The sequence below is a fragment of the Nycticebus coucang genome, chromosome 2 (assembly GCF_027406575.1).
Source record: "Nycticebus coucang isolate mNycCou1 chromosome 2, mNycCou1.pri, whole genome shotgun sequence".
NCBI lineage: Eukaryota > Metazoa > Chordata > Mammalia > Primates > Lorisidae > Nycticebus > Nycticebus coucang.
In genome coordinates this window covers 181,322,717-181,337,780 of record NC_069781.1, presented here as the reverse complement: position 1 = coordinate 181,337,780, position 15,064 = coordinate 181,322,717, and the positions used below count along the sequence as shown (strand labels likewise).

General features: G+C 55.3%; 1 protein-coding gene across 4 annotated transcripts in view; it reads right to left on the bottom strand.

Annotated features, from left to right (window-relative positions):
- The window catches only part of GSE1 (Gse1 coiled-coil protein), a 409,018-nt gene that overhangs the window by 302,161 nt on the left and 91,793 nt on the right, over positions 1-15,064 (bottom strand). Inside the window, exon 1 of one of the 4 annotated variants that reach the window (XM_053553828.1) lies at positions 657-676. The exons of the other annotated variants lie outside the window; for them this stretch is intronic. The gene's annotated coding sequence lies outside the window, so the exon portion shown is untranslated. Of the gene's footprint in view, positions 1-656; positions 677-15,064 lie in introns of those variants that run through there. 4 annotated transcript variants of the gene reach the window in all.

Below are 15,064 nucleotides of genomic sequence, written 5' to 3'. Positions count from 1 at the left end.
CAAGGGCCCCCAGGCTGACCCTCAGGGCTACATCCCACATAACTATATGGTTTGAGCTGAGTTTCGATACGAACTGGTTACCACCTAGTGTCCTAGTGTCTAAGGGGTAGGGGTATGGGTCACAGAAAGCACAGGACCTAGGCCTATACTACCCTTCTCCCTCTGTGAACTGGTGCAAACCACGTGGGTTCTCTAAAAGGCCGCTCTCCTCTCCGGAAAATGCCTAGCCCAACAGCCTCTCTGCTGACTCCATATCTCTTTCAAAACTGCCTTAGTCTGGCTGTGCCCAGAGCCAGAGATGGCCACTTTCTTGCTGACTTCCAATTGCTAGAAATGGCGAAGTATGATGGCAGACTCCTGGAGTCGAGCACCTTGGGAGACTGGGGATGGAGGATGGCTGAGCCCAGGAAGTGGAGGCTGCAGGTTCCTGTGACTGAGTCTATGAATAGCTGCTGCACTCCAGCCTGGGCAACACAGCGAGACTCGGTCTCTGAAAGAACAAAGGAATGCTAGAAAGTTCCTTGTACAGAGTTAAAATCTTTCTCCTGCAACTTCTACCCACAGTCTGAGGGGAGCCATTGCCTTCGACCAGAATACATCTATACTTAGCTCTCAGCCCAACTCATGCAACTTGTAGAAATGGCCACGCTACCCACACTTGTGCAGCTCCAATTCCCTCTACCTGTTCTCCAGCGACGTGGCTTCCAGCACTTGCTGCCCTGTGGGGTCAGCATTCCAAAGGGCCAACACTGCCCCACAGTCGTCCTTCCTGAGCTGGGAAAACCAGGAAATGAGGCTGGCTGGGAACACAGCCAGGGCTGGAGGGCTCTTCAAGGAAACTGGAGGCCAATAGATTTTTGGAGGAAGGTTCTCTTTTTCTAGAGCAGCTAACCCTGGCTGCGCACCAAATCACCATGGAGACTCCGAAAGGCTCAGATGCCATAGGTCCATTGGCAATTCGCCTTCATGGGTCTGAAGGCCGGCGTGTCAGCATTTTGCTGAAAGCTCCTCTGGTGATTCTCATGTGCAGCAGTGTAGACCCCTGCACCAGCTGTGGGGTGAGGGGGTCTTGGAGACAAAGCCCACCAGGACAACCTGCAGCCCAGGGCAGTTTATTTTGCTCCCTGCAGTGAGAGGCACACACTCTGGGGGGCTGAGGGGGTGTCTTATACAGATTGCACTGGGCAGCTGGTGGCCCAGGCAGGCTCCTGGTCGGACTTGGGCTTGGGCTGGGTGGTCCTTACAAGGCTTTAAGGAAGTGGGTTGGACACGGTCCTAAAGCAGGGGCTATCTTAATTTTTTTCTAGGAGGTCAGAAAGCTGAAGCAAGGTTAGAATCATCACTGGCGAGTGGGCAGTAATTAATGATGCTCGTTGGAAGAGGGGGAGGTTGAGTCATTTAGTGGTTGCACAGTGGCCTTGGCATTATGTTGTTCCAGAGAGGGAATGGGAAGTCTGGTCTGCCTTCCACAAGCATTGCTGATGTTCAGGCTGCCAGCAGGCAGTGTCTCACTTTCTCCGCTGATACCGGGTTTGGAAGACTCAAGATAAGGGATATGCTCCATGGCAGCTGACCTTGGGCCTTTTCGATTCTGAAAGACCTCCTCCCCCAACACTTCCTTTCCTTTCTGAAGCCACAATGCTAGGCCCTCTCCTGACATGGACGGCTGAGCTGGACACCTGAGCTGGACACCTGGTGCCTCTAAAGGGCCCCTCTCCACCTGGCTGGTCAGGAGGATAAAATGGCATGATGCCAGGCAGGGAGAACTCCACCCTCTGCACCACTCCATTCCTCTTCCTGGGACTCAGCTTCCCCATCCTACAATGAGAAAGATGTCTGTCTCCAAGGGCCCTTTTTGCTTCTATATTCCGTGACATTGGGCTTCTGTTGTAAAAAGGACACAGGGCAGCCATTCTGGTTCGAAACCAGTGAGTCATCCGGGCCTCAGCTCCATCTTGCTGCTATTTCCACCATCTCCTCCTGGCTGGACCTTACTTTTAGAATCTTCACCTGCCCCCAACCTGGGCCACTTTGGTCCTGTTCCCCTCACCTGGTCACCAGCTTTGCCTGTAGCTAGAAGGCGGACCTATCCAGAGAACGCTCAGCACATGGTCCTGGTCTACAGGTTGTGAGCTGCATGGGCTTGGGCAGGCTGGTTTCCCTCTTTGGGCCTCAGCTATCCTGTCTGTAAAATGGGAGTAACAGTAGAACCAGGGCTGTTGTGGGAGTCTTGTGAAGTCCCTGGCTGCGATCTTGCCTTGCTGCTCCCATGGCGGCTGGATGTCCTGGGGCACAGGGGCTAGCTTGGCACCCTCTGGTGGCAGGAAGGGCTTCCTGCAGGCTGGACAGCAGGGAATGACCATGGGTGGCTGTGACATTAGGACAGGCTTCCAACTGGGAACATCTGGTAGTGATTCAACATCTTCAGCGTGGGTAAGGTGGACCCCCACTTCCAGGGTGTGCCCTGACCTCAGCATGTCCAGGGCATGTCTCAGAGTCCCAGAAACGAGCCAAACCAGAGTGACCACCAAGAGGAAGGCAGCTTGCCAGGGGCTGCAGTCACATGGCCACCTACCAGCATGCGCCAGGCACCCTGCTAGGCCCCAGGTAATGCAGAGACTGCCGGATGGTCACCCAATCTAAGTCCTCGCTCTGGACACAGCGAAGTGACATTCTCCAGCTCCTGGCTCCAGGCAGCTCTGAGTTACAGGTGGGAGTGACATGGTCACCACCACACCATCCTCTGCTTATCCATCAATTACGGGGATGGACGGGGAGTCTGAAGCCCCAGGAGACATCGTCTCTGGGACCTTGAATTGCCTTGTGGAAGACTACTGAACACCCTGGGGACTGTGACCCTGAGAATATGCTTTGCCCTTGTCATGACACTGAAGATGGGGTCGCTTATCATAGCAGCTAGAATCGCCCACCCTGCTGACCGCTCCAGGCCTGGACAGGGCTAAGGCCAAGAATCTACCTCAAGGTGCTCCAGGTTCTCAGGCTAAGATGGATGGGCCCCCTGCATCAGAGTTACCAGGGCTGCTTTGAAAATGCAGATTCCTGGGCCCTAACCCACATTTCAGACCAGTGGCCCAGGGGATGCTGATTCATAAGCTCACTGGGGCACTGCTGGTGTCATCAGCAGAACATGACCTCTCACAGGAGGCTGGGGATGGGGGTGGGGAGACTTTGCCTGCTGTCTTGGGGGACACCAGCTGGTGGCCCCACGGCCAGGTGTGATTCATTTGCGGCTGATGGTCATTCAGTAAACTGGGCCGACAAGAGATTCATTAGGGTCCTTGCTTAACACAATGACGAATTCATTGAATTCTGATAAGGTCATCCCTTAGCAGGTGGGATAAATCGTGGCTGATCCCTGTCAGGACAACTCTGAGTCATCCTGGATTAAATTAATAATGATTAATTGGGGCTCCTGAAAGCTGAACTGCTGAGCGAAGATTAGAAGTGTGCGTTCGAGCTCTCTCTCTCTATTTCCTCTCTCCTTCCTGGACTGTGTCTCCTCCTCCAGGTGACGTTCGAAAATGGGAAATTGGAAGTGGATAATTTTGAGATCTGGGGCGGCCATTAACAGACGCTGGAGGGGGGAGCTGCCCTGCAGCTCAGCGGGGCGGGGAGGCTGAAGAGCAGCCCCGCCTGGAAAGTTCTCTCAGGTTTGCCAGCGTTTGGTTACATGGAGGTGGGCAGGGCCATCTTCCTGGGTCACAGAGCCCAGACGGGCCTGCTTGGGCTGGTCTGCACCCAGGTTTCTGGGCAGGACTGGCCTCTCCGAGCCAGGGCTGGAAGGATGGGGTGGAGGCAACGGACAGCAGGACCTGACAGCCGGGGCCTTGGGCCACCTAGAAGGAGGGTGCTCCCACGCTGGGGCTGCTGCCTGGGGGGGTACCTCTCTGCCCTGCCCTGGGAGGGGACCAGGGAATAGGACCCAGCTTCAAGGGCACAGAGAGAACCAAAGTGCAGACAGCAACAGAACTGAAGACCAGGGACAGACGTTGGTCAGAGAGCACTGTCCCCAGTTAGCAAACAACACAGCAGGGACACCTTAGTCCCCGTGACTTCCCTTTGGTGGAGCTTTTCAGCCACACACCACCTAGTACCCACCACCATTTCATCTAAGGCAAGGCATATTATGCAGGGGCGGATGAAGGAGCCTGTGTCCCCTGGCAGATTTTTAGAAGAAGATTATGTTTGAAGGGAAGCACACATTATCCCTGGGACCCGTCTCCCAAGGGTCACTCCATGCTGAGGGCTTCCTCAACTGCCCCCAAGAATTTGACACAGTCCCCTGAGCAAAGGCTGCTCCTGCCTGCTGCTCGGGTCATCAGCAAACACTCATCAAGGGCACCACTTTGCTAGGCCCAAACGCCTCATAAAACACAGCACAGTCTCCACCTGGGAGGTTTAACCATAAACATTCCTGCAGTGGGGCTTGGCAACCTCCCAGACGTGGCTGCCAAGACTCCATGTGAGGTGAGGGGGGGAGAGGAGGGGCCAGCCAGGCCTTGTGGGTTTGGGGAAGGTTTGGGGCCACTTCACAGAGCTGGTTGCTGGAACCACTGGGCTGGGGGGATGTTTACATAGTTGGGGAACACCCTGGACCCTCTGTCGGAATACCCCAAACAGCACCCAAGGGCCCAGGCTTGGGGAAGCAAGCTAGTCCAGCAGTGCCCAGCTCCTGGGAACCAGCTGCCTGCTGTGGCTCTACAGGTCACCCCTCTTCCAGCCCTCCTGCACTTCTAAAGGCGGGGATCCAGGGCGGGTATAGGGTGTGGGTCCCACCAGCTGGGTGTGTCCAGCTTAGCTGTGCATGAGGTAGGTGGTCAGGGCCACCTTAACTTTGTAAATCCTTAGTCTTCCTGTCCAAAACCTGAAGCAAAGAAGCCCAGAGACGGGAGGACTGTGAGCAAGGCCTGGCGCACAGCAGGTGCTCAGGACGCCTAATCCTCCCCGACAAATGTCCAGCAAAGTGCAGTGTGCCCGTCCCACGGCTGCCCCCCGGCCTTAAGAGGAGTGAGTCATGGGCACACGCTACTGCATGGACAAGCCCCGAAGGCGCGATGCTGAGTGACAGACGCCAGATACAAAAGGCCACACACTGCGTGAGTCACACGTGAACGTCCAGTCAGGCCCGGCCATGGAGACGGGTAACAGATTAGTGGTTGTGGCCCTGCTGGGAGGGGAAATGGGGGGTTACTACCGAATGGTACAGAGTTTCTGTTGGGGAAGAGGAAAAGGTTTTGGATCTAGTGTGGAAGGTGTACAACACGGCAAAAGCACTCAACGCCACTGAGCTCGACACTTACAATGGCCGAAATGAAAAATTTTACATTACATGGATTTTTACAATTAAAAAGTATAATTTTTAGGTCTATAGTTAAAACCATCTAATTTTCCCAGAGGAAGGAGTAGGGCTGAGGTCTCGGATGCTACATGCTATGCTTGAACTCTAAAAGCCAGAGCAGGCCCACTGGGCACCCAGAGGCAGGCCCGCTCTGGACATGCTCCCTGTGACCTTGGGCAGGACTCTTGGCTCCACTTACCTGTAGAGGCAGAAGTGGGCATGGAGGCTGCCCTGGCTTCCTCTGCAGCCAGGCAAATGCTGGCTGGATGGTGACACCCATGAGGACCAGAGAGGACAAAGAAGGTAACCCGGGACCTGGAGTCTGGGTCTGCCCCCAGCTCTGCTGCCTACTGGTTGTCACCTGAAGACTGGCTGATTCCTGAACAGATGCGGGAATTGCAGCATCCCCAGACTCAGTGTCCAGGACGTTCAGGACCTGTTAACAGGTTAGGAATTGTCTGGCCAGCACTTGCCTAGACTTGCAGGCCAACCACAAATGCACTTTTCCCTCAAAGGACAAGATGGAGCACACATAACTACATGGGACTTGATTATTCTAGCACTGCAGGGCACGCTCACCACACAGATTGTTGACCAGAAGGCCGCGCCCCACAGGGGCTGGGGAACAAGGCTTTGATGGTCCTCACACCTGGCACGGAGAGGAAGCTGTGCCAGCCAGACTGGGGGTGTGCACCTGCACTGGCAGGTGACTAGGGGGCAACTGCCTCAGCCAATGAGAAAAAAATCCACCCACCACCACATACATGAATACCTGGAGCCCCTGCCAGCCACTCCTGCAAGTTCAATCCCACCTGCAGAGGAGTGCCCACGCCCCAGTGTGACATTAACAATGCAGTCAGGGCCCAAATTAACACACCTAGATGACGGAAGCCCCCAGAAGCAGGTATGGACATAGAGTTTCTTCTTAAACATGTCAAGTTGGCCTCATGGAGACAGCTGGGGACGGGCTGGTCTTGGCTCTGGGGCTCCTGCACCAACCAGCAGCCCCAGGTGCTCAACTCGACAGAAATGCAGGGTCCCGGTCCCCGCCCAGTGCTGTGGCATCAGAATCTGTGTTTCTCTAACAAGCTTTGGTGACATGTGTCACATTACAGTCTGGAGAATGGGGTTTTTGTGATAGCAGCCTGAGCAGGCTAAGACAGGTGATAAAATACCCTGGAACCAGATAGAGGTGACGGTTGTACGATATTGGGAATGTGCAAAATGTCACTGATGTGAATTTCACCTCAATTAACAACAAGAGACGCCCAGCTCCTTTGGCTACCCTGAAGCCTCCTGCTGGAGAGATGGGGGAGAGGGTTGGGGAGGAGGAGGAGAGAGAGGGAAGGAGAGATAGCGCCCAGATGCCCCAGCTGGTCCAGCCCAGCAGTTTGAGCTTCTCACCATGGGGCTAGTTGAGCCCCAGACTCATGGGAGAACATAATAAAATGATAGTCACTGCTATATGCCACCAGATTTGAAGTGGTTTTGCATGCCCCACAGATAACCAGAGTCCTCAAGGAAATCTCTGTCTTCTCCCCAGATGACACCCCAGGCTGCAACCCCCAAGGGCAATTCATGGGTAAGCAACTGTGCAGAGAAGGGAATGGTGGGTGAGGTGGGAGAGAGGTTGTGGTGTGGGACCTTGCACTCTTGGAGGGGACCAAGAGATGCTGTCCTGAGTGGACACAGCTGTCAAACCACCGCACACTGACTGAGAAGGGTACATCCAGCTGCAGCCCACCCGGGTTCAAAGCCTGGCCCTGCTCCTACCCAGCTCTCTGACCTTGGACAAGTCACAGCCCCTTCGTACCTCAGTGTTCCTGTCTGCAAATTGGGGATAATAATGGCACCCGCATGACAGAACTGTTGGGGCAAATCAAAGGACTTAGAACATAGCAGGCTGTACACAAGTGTTAAAAACAAGGAGAGACACCCACATCCCTGTCTCAGTCCCTACTCATGTACTGGGGGGACTTGCCTCCACTTCCAGTGTCCTGTTCACCACCCTTGGTCCTTGTGTCCCACTCAGTCCCCATCTTGGAAGGTGGGCATTGTCAAGGCACGGAGCCCAAATTGTCTCTTGCACCATGAGGGGAGTGTGCTGGCAAGATCCAGGAGGGCTGGTGGGGACCCCAGGAGGAGCCTGTAACCCCGAGGAGGTCTGGGCATGAGGCCAAAAAATGGGTATGGGCAGCATCTATAATGGCACAACGCTGCGGGCAAGGCCCCTCTGGTGATGGAACACACACGGACATGCCACATCACCCTGGGATAGCGTGCAGTGGGAGTGGCAGCCAGCTTGGCACAAGCCACTCCCCGTAAACCTAGACCCTAAAGGCAGAAGCTCCAAGCAGCCATCTCCCCAGAGGGGGTCTCGATTGTAGCCACATGCCCCAGAAATCTAAAATAACTGCCAAGTTCTGGAGAGTGGGTTGCTTTGGGTTGGAGGAAAAGTAGACAGAGGGAACCCCCAAGTGATGCCGGGCTGGTGCTCAGTGCCGGGGTGTGCTCTAGGGTCTTTGCCAGTATCATCTTGCCTAATCAACTGCTCTGGGAAGGAGTCGACACGGCTGTGGTCCCCACTGCACAGAGGACAAGGTGAGACACAGAAAGGTGCTCTGCTGAGTTGTAGAGTGACCCCAAAGTTCATATCCACCAGAAACTCAGAATGTGACCTCATTTGGAAACAAGGTTTTTGCAGATTTAATAGGTTGAGGCCATAATGGATTTGGATTTTAGGGTGGGCATCCTTCTAAGACACACGTAGGAGGGAGCATCAGAGGCAGACATGGGTCTGCAAGCCACGGAGGCTAAGTTGCCACTGGCAGCAACATGTCCCGGGAGAAAGGCCCCAGCACTCCCCCTCTGATCCCAGCAGAGGGATTTTCCTGTCTCTGAAACTGCAGGAGAACAGATTTTGCTGCCTTAAGGCTCCTCTCTCTGGTAATTGTCACAACAGCCTCAGGAAACTAGGACAGGTCTGTAAACCACAGGAAGGGGGAAGCTGCTGGGCAAAGCCCACCTGTGAGTGCTACCAAGTGCTGGGGTGGGAGAGGGACATGGTGGAACTTTCCAGAGTGTGGGAGATGTTCTGAATCATGATGGTGGTGGTGGTTACATGACCATATACATTTGTCAAAACTCATCAGACCCTTAAAACTTGTGGATTTTATGGTGTGTAAATTATTCCTCAATAAAGCTGATTAAAAAAATAAAAGTAAAACAATTTAATTTGCACACAGAAACATACACAGTGATTCTTCACAACAGAGCTGCACGCATGAGAACTCAAGCCCAGAGAGGTTAAGTAATTTGACCAAAGCTGCACAGCAAGCAACTGAGGATGTGAGGTGATAAATGGCACCTCCCAGGCTGAGGGAGGCTTTTCTAATGGACAACTTCATGCCTCTACCTCCTTACTGGGCTCTCAGGGTCAGAGGTAAGGCTGCCTTATTTCTGTCTCAGTGCCCACAGCCTAACCTGTCAACCTAAAGCTCACTCTGATAAAAGTTGGCGGGAAAGAAGGGCCCTTTGTGGTAGGAGTGACGGGACAGTTGTTTTGTGCTGGTGGGGCGGGGAAGGTCAGAGCCAGCCAGGAGTTTAATAGCCCTGCAGAAAGGCCTGTGAGGTGGCCTCTCGCCCCTGGGCCTCCACCCCCAACCTGGCCTCCACCCCCAACCTGACCTCCACCCTGATCTCCCGCAGGGGGAGGCAGTGTGGGAGGGTCTGCCCAGAGTCAGGGGCCCATCTGGGCTCTGCCAGTGGCTGGAGCTGGCAAGGCGGAGAAGTCTAGCCTCCCTGCCGGGCAAGGCCACACACTGTGCCCAAGCTGTGGCCGAGCCCTGCAGCATGGCACGTCTGCCTTACCAGGGCCAACAGCCCTTGATTCAACACCCCAGAAGGCCAGGGCACACACAGGGAGGGGGAAGATGCTGGGGAGGGGGAGCATCCTCTCTAAGGGTGGTAGCAAGTCTCTTGGAAGTGAAGAATCCAGAAAATGCTGCTTGATTGCTTCAGGAAGGAAAAACACACACACACACACACAGCACAAGCCAGGTGGGCACAAAGGGGTTCTTCTGCAAAGACAGCTGCAGAATGGCCTTGTGTCCTCCTGGGACAGGGAGGGGGAGAGGAGGGCCGCTGGCCCCAGGCCCCTGACCCTGCCTCTTACCCAAGCACTGATGAGGCTCAGCCTGTGTGTTCCGTAGCTAAGTGGCCTGGTCTGGACCTGACTGTGGTGGTTGACCCACTGTGTCTGTGTCTCAGTTTCCCCATCTGTGAAGAGGGGACAAGGACAGTAGGGTTGTTGTAAGGATGCCACGAGATGCTAGATGTCCCAGGTGTGGACATTAGTGCTTGCATAAGGGTTTGCTGTTGTTCTGATGATTCAGGCCCAGCAGCCCCTGCTCTGTGTCCAGCTGCTTTGGCTGTGACAATGAAGCCATGCACTTTTCTTCTCCCCTCCCCCAGGGCGCCCTGCAGAAACTGCTGAGCTACCAAGCTCTCAGGGAGGCTGAGCAGAGACTCCCACACTGGTCTAATCACCTGTCATAGGCCTGCACCTGTCCCCCAGAGGTCATCTGGTCAGCATGACAAAACAAAAAGCAACAGAAACTACAGGACAACATGTGGGGTGGGGCGGCTGGGCCCTGTATTTGCATGTCTTGGCTCCCACAAAGCCAATTCATGAATAGTGAATTATTATTACAGATTATTACAAAAAGAGGCATCAGTTAGAAAAAGGTTCTTCATTGCTTCAGGATGCATGGTTTGGCGTATGCTGTGGGCCTGGATTTCAGTCTGGGCCCTTGGGCAGTGTGTAACCTGCACCACTGTACATGGCAGCTTTGGGATGAATAAACAGAATGCCAAGTAAGTAACAGAATTAAGGCACAGTCCTTGTGCTCTACAGGCCTAGCATCTATCTAGGTGGCAGGAAAGAGACCCACGTGTGTATCAGTTAATAACATAAGGCAGGAGGGGATTGGTACCCACTGGAACGGCACAGATTGAGGTGTGGCTGGGGTCAGGGCAGGTACCCTTGCAGGGTACTTCTGGAGGGTGACCAGGGAGACGATGTAGACATGGCTTTGTAATTAGAGGACAGCATAGGATGAGCCAGGTAGGCCCTGGCAGGCTTGTGTTGAGAAGTGGAAGAGTCAGGCTGGACAGTACTAGCTGGGGCCACCTGCCGGGGCCAGGCCCATAGGCAGGAAGGGTGGCCTTGGGGGTGCCACAGGACCACTGCCCTCCCGTCAGCGCAATGACTTATTGTCCAATAATGGGCACCCAAACCACTTCTCCTGTTTATTGAGGCAAATCCCAGTGGTGGCTTCAGAAGTGGAAACCACTAGGTTCTGCACCCTGAGACCCTCTTCTCTCATACCCTGCCCCAGCTTTGCTTGCATGAGGGTGATGAAAATGAGGCACCCAAGAGAAGAGCAGGCAGGCATCCCAAGAGTCAGCTGGGTGCCCTGCCACGGGGCCTCGGGGCCTCAGCTACCCCAAGGGGAAGGGAGGTCTCCAGCATCACCAGAGTGTTCTGTGCTCACCTTATCCTCAGCCCCACTTGAGTTGCCATCTTCCCCGCTCCAGAGATTTTGGTGGCTCTGAAGATGACCAAGCCCCCTCTCCCCAGGGAAGCCAAGCAGGTCCTGGCTCAGAGTTTTCCCTTCACCCCAAATCTTCAGTGGCTCCCACTGCCCTTGGGAATGTCCCACGGCAACAAGCCCCCCACCCTCTGCCCAGCTTCCCCCAGTTCCTCTTCAGAAGACCAGGGAGCACCTCACCCAGCCCCAGGGCTCCACTTGCCCTCCCCTCTCTGAACACGCTTCCTTTGGCACCTGTAATATGGGGCTGCAGGGGTCTTTCCAGCCTGGATGCCCCAGGCCCTAAGATGAGGAGTCACATGGAGCAGGCTGAGGGCTTCCCTGTCAGGTTAGGATCGCTCAGGCCATAGATCGGCGTCTCCTGCTTCATGGGCCTGTGATCTCAGTGTCACGTGCTGCCATCTGGGAGCCCGTGTGGGTTCTGGGTGCCCTCTCTGGTCACCTACCTGAGCTCTTTCTAACCATCAGCTATATTTTCATTTTCATTATGGAGGCAGTTTGAAGAGCATCAGGTGTATGCTCAGTGCCTTTGTGAGGCCCACATGACCTTCCCATTTAACAGATCAGAACACTGAGGTTCAGAAAACTTCAAGGCCTTGCCCAAGTTACAGGGTCAGCACCGAGCCCTGGTCTCCTATGTCCAGGTACAACCACCAGGCTGGCCTGGCACAGCATGGCGGGAGGAGCAGGTAGGGGGGCCCTTCAGCACATAAGACACACCCAAAAGTTTGGCCAGCATTAGTTTGGCTGCGCACCAGCCCCCAGGCCCATACTGAGGGGAAGCAGGCTGAGGAAGGCAGCCCTCTTCACGCCTCTCCTGCCTGCCAACCCCCACCCTGCACTGTACCACCCAGGCCTCTGCTTTCAAGGGGACTGACGCGGGTGGGCCCAGCTCCCTGCACTCTGAGCCTTGGCTCTTCCCGGCATCTCTCACTCACAGCCTCCCGTCACTGTGAAAGGTCACACGGGGCTGCCCAACAGGACTCCCTGGGGCAGAGACTGGCTCCTGCTGTGACTGCTCAGAGGCACAGTTATTTCCACATGAGAACTTGGAACGGAAATGAACAGGGGACTGGCTCCGAGCCCTTCCCACAAAGTGCCCTTTGGGAAATAGGAATGAGGCTCTGAGTCTTCAAGCATGTGTGTGTGTGTGGGGGGCCTGATGGATGAGGGGCCTGGTGGCACCTGCCTCTCCATCACTACCTATGCAAATCCCTCAGCAGTTGTCACAGCTCTCCCTGCAGGTCCAGCTGGACATGGGGTGGGGGTCTGGGGGCTACTCTTCTCCCCCCAGCCCTTTTTGGAGGAGGCCTGGAGCAGATCCCAAAGAAGCTTCATGCAGAGACTGATGGGCCTGAGGGTGGGTAGCCTGTGCAGGCCACTGCTCTAGAAGCAGAAGGAGTTGGGAGGCCACCTGGGCTGCTATTAGCCCTGGTGGTTGGATGAGCCCAAGGTTGGCACCACCCAGGCTTGAATCCCAGCTTTATCACTTCCTAGCTATGACCCTGGGCAGGCTACAGGTCAAGGCCCTCTTTCTGCACCCTGGGGACAGTAATGGTCCCATCTCCCAGGAGAGGGGTGAGGAACTGGATGAGAACAATTCTTTAAAGTACCAAGAGCAATGTGTGACACTGGCCCAGCGCTCAGAAAGCGTCAGCCAGCAATGACCATGATCGTGTGTCTGCAACATTGCCTTTTCTCATTGCCCCTACCAGCATCAGACAGTGAGGGCAGGGGCTCCAACGTGAGAGTTGGGAAAAGGGACACACGCTCCTGTTCCAGAAAGACAGCACCACAGGCGCATCGGGTGAGTGGGCCGATGTGGGTGCGAGTCCACTGCCTCTCAGCCGTGTAACTTCAGGCAAGTTTCTAACCTCTCCACCTCAGTTCTGACCAGAAAACCGGGGTGCAGGCCCCTCTCAGGAGACGGTGTCAGCAGGGCTTAGGAAAAAATGAGCAGAGTGCATGTGAGCCTGCCCCGGTTTTGTCCGCTCGGCCCTGCTCAGCGTCCCCTCTGCATTTCCTCTTTGCTGGCTACGCTGGGAGCAGGTTTTGGGGTCACCCAAGAGAAAAAGGCCTCTTTACTTAACATCTGCCCCTAAGCTTTGCCCTAGGTGGAAGCCATAGCCTGATTTCTTCCAGGTTCACCGGCAAACAACTGCTGCCTGTTTACAGAAGTCTCACGCCCTCAAAGGCAGAGCCCGGTGGACTATGAGGAAGGAGAAGAGAGCCCAGGCCTGTGAGTGAGGATAGATGGGGTCAGAGGACCCGGAGCCAAGTACGGAGGCGACAGTGGTGTTCGTGTTGTAAGTGACAAGCATTGGCTCTCCTTTCCTCTGCTTAGAACTCCCTGTCCTTTCCCATCAACAGAGGCTCACTGGGGTTCCTGTCAAAGGCCACCTCTTCTGGGAAGCCTTCCTAGGTTGATGGTCCCATCAACAATCTTGCCACTCCCACGGCACCACTGCCTTGGCATCCCAGATCTGGGACCCTCTCTGCCCCTTCATAGGGATTGGGGTCCCCTCCCCCCTCCCCCCAGGAGGACACAGCTTCTCCTTCATCTTCCTCTTGAGTCAGACAGCCCAGGTCAAATCAACAACCTGCTGCTTCCTGCTCCCCACCCACATTTCATTGGCCCTGAGGATGCACGCAGGCGAGGCATTCTCATTCCCACGTTACAGCTGAGGGAACTGGGGCCCAGGGACAGGACTTAGTTTTCTAAAGGTTCCTGGCACTAAGCAGCAGAGCTAGAGTTAAGTCTAGGAGGTTCAAGGTCACCCGTTGCTCCCCAACCTGGGCGCTCGTTAACAATACAGATTCCTAGGCTCTAGGCCAGATCTAAGGAGTCTGAACATCATGGGGTGGGGGGAGGGGATCAGGCACAGGATCAAAGTCCTACCAGGGGCTTGTTCTACCCATCCTGGGAGCCAAAGCCCAGACCATTTGGGGGACAGGGATCAGCCCCAACTAGGTGCCTCCCTGGGCAACTGCTACAGGACCCTGTCATGCTCCTCACCAGCAAATGTGGGTTTCCTACCCTGCCTCCTCCTCCTCTGCAGCCTCCTGTCTCCCACACCATCACTCCCCCTAAGCCAGGAGTGCCGAGAGTCCAGCTCAGCAGTTCTCCAAGTATAGTCCGTGGGAGCAGGCTGGCAAGGCAGAGTCCCAGGCCTCACCCCAGACCTGCAGAGTTGGAAGGTGCATTTCCATACAGTCCCCAGAGGGTGCATGTACCTGGCCCGCTGGGTATGAACTACTTAAGGGACACACACTAAGGCCTGAGTCCTGGGGCAGATGCTGCGGTGGGGGGCAGGCTCTCATATCATCTCACAGAAGGAGCCTCCATGGCCTGGGGAAGCCCCCAGCACCTGTGGGGCAGGTGCTGGGCACCTAGGAGGACTTGGCCACCGAGTTTGCGAGCTTTGCGTTCACGATGGGGCAAGGCAGCACCTTGTCGGACCCTCAGGACTTTGCCAGTTTGTTTGCAAATAAACTTAACCTGGAGACCAGGATGTGACTATTCACAGGTCGGTGGTGAGGGCTACTGCCCCACAGACCCACCAGGTGGGGGTAAGAACGGTGCCAAGACTCATGAGAGCTGGACCTCATGGCTATGTCACCCACATGTCTTCTCCCCCAGGTACCCCTGTCCCATGTGCACTGTTTCTCAGGCCAATGAAGCCCAGGCCAGGCAGAGAGGAGGCTGGATTTCACCCTCACTGACCACGTCCCAGGGTGGGTGCCTCCTGAGATGCTGATAGCTAGGAACCCCCTATTTCTAAGTTTGCAGGCTCCTCCAGGAAGCCAGCCTATACTGGTGTCAGCTTCAATCCCTCCTCTGTACCCTGTCCCTTCCCACCACAGAGCAGCCTGTATCCTGACGCCTGCTGTCCTGAGTGTCATGGGCAGGACATGTTACCCTGTCCCTTCCCACCACAGAGCAGCCTGTATCCTGACGCCTGCTGTCCTGAGTCATGGGCAGGACGTGTTCCCCAGAGGGGAGGCACCTTAAGATCAGAAACTCCTTTGAACTTTTCCGGACCCCGAGCAGCACAGCACTGCTGGACACAGCAGCCTGGTGTGCCATCTGCTT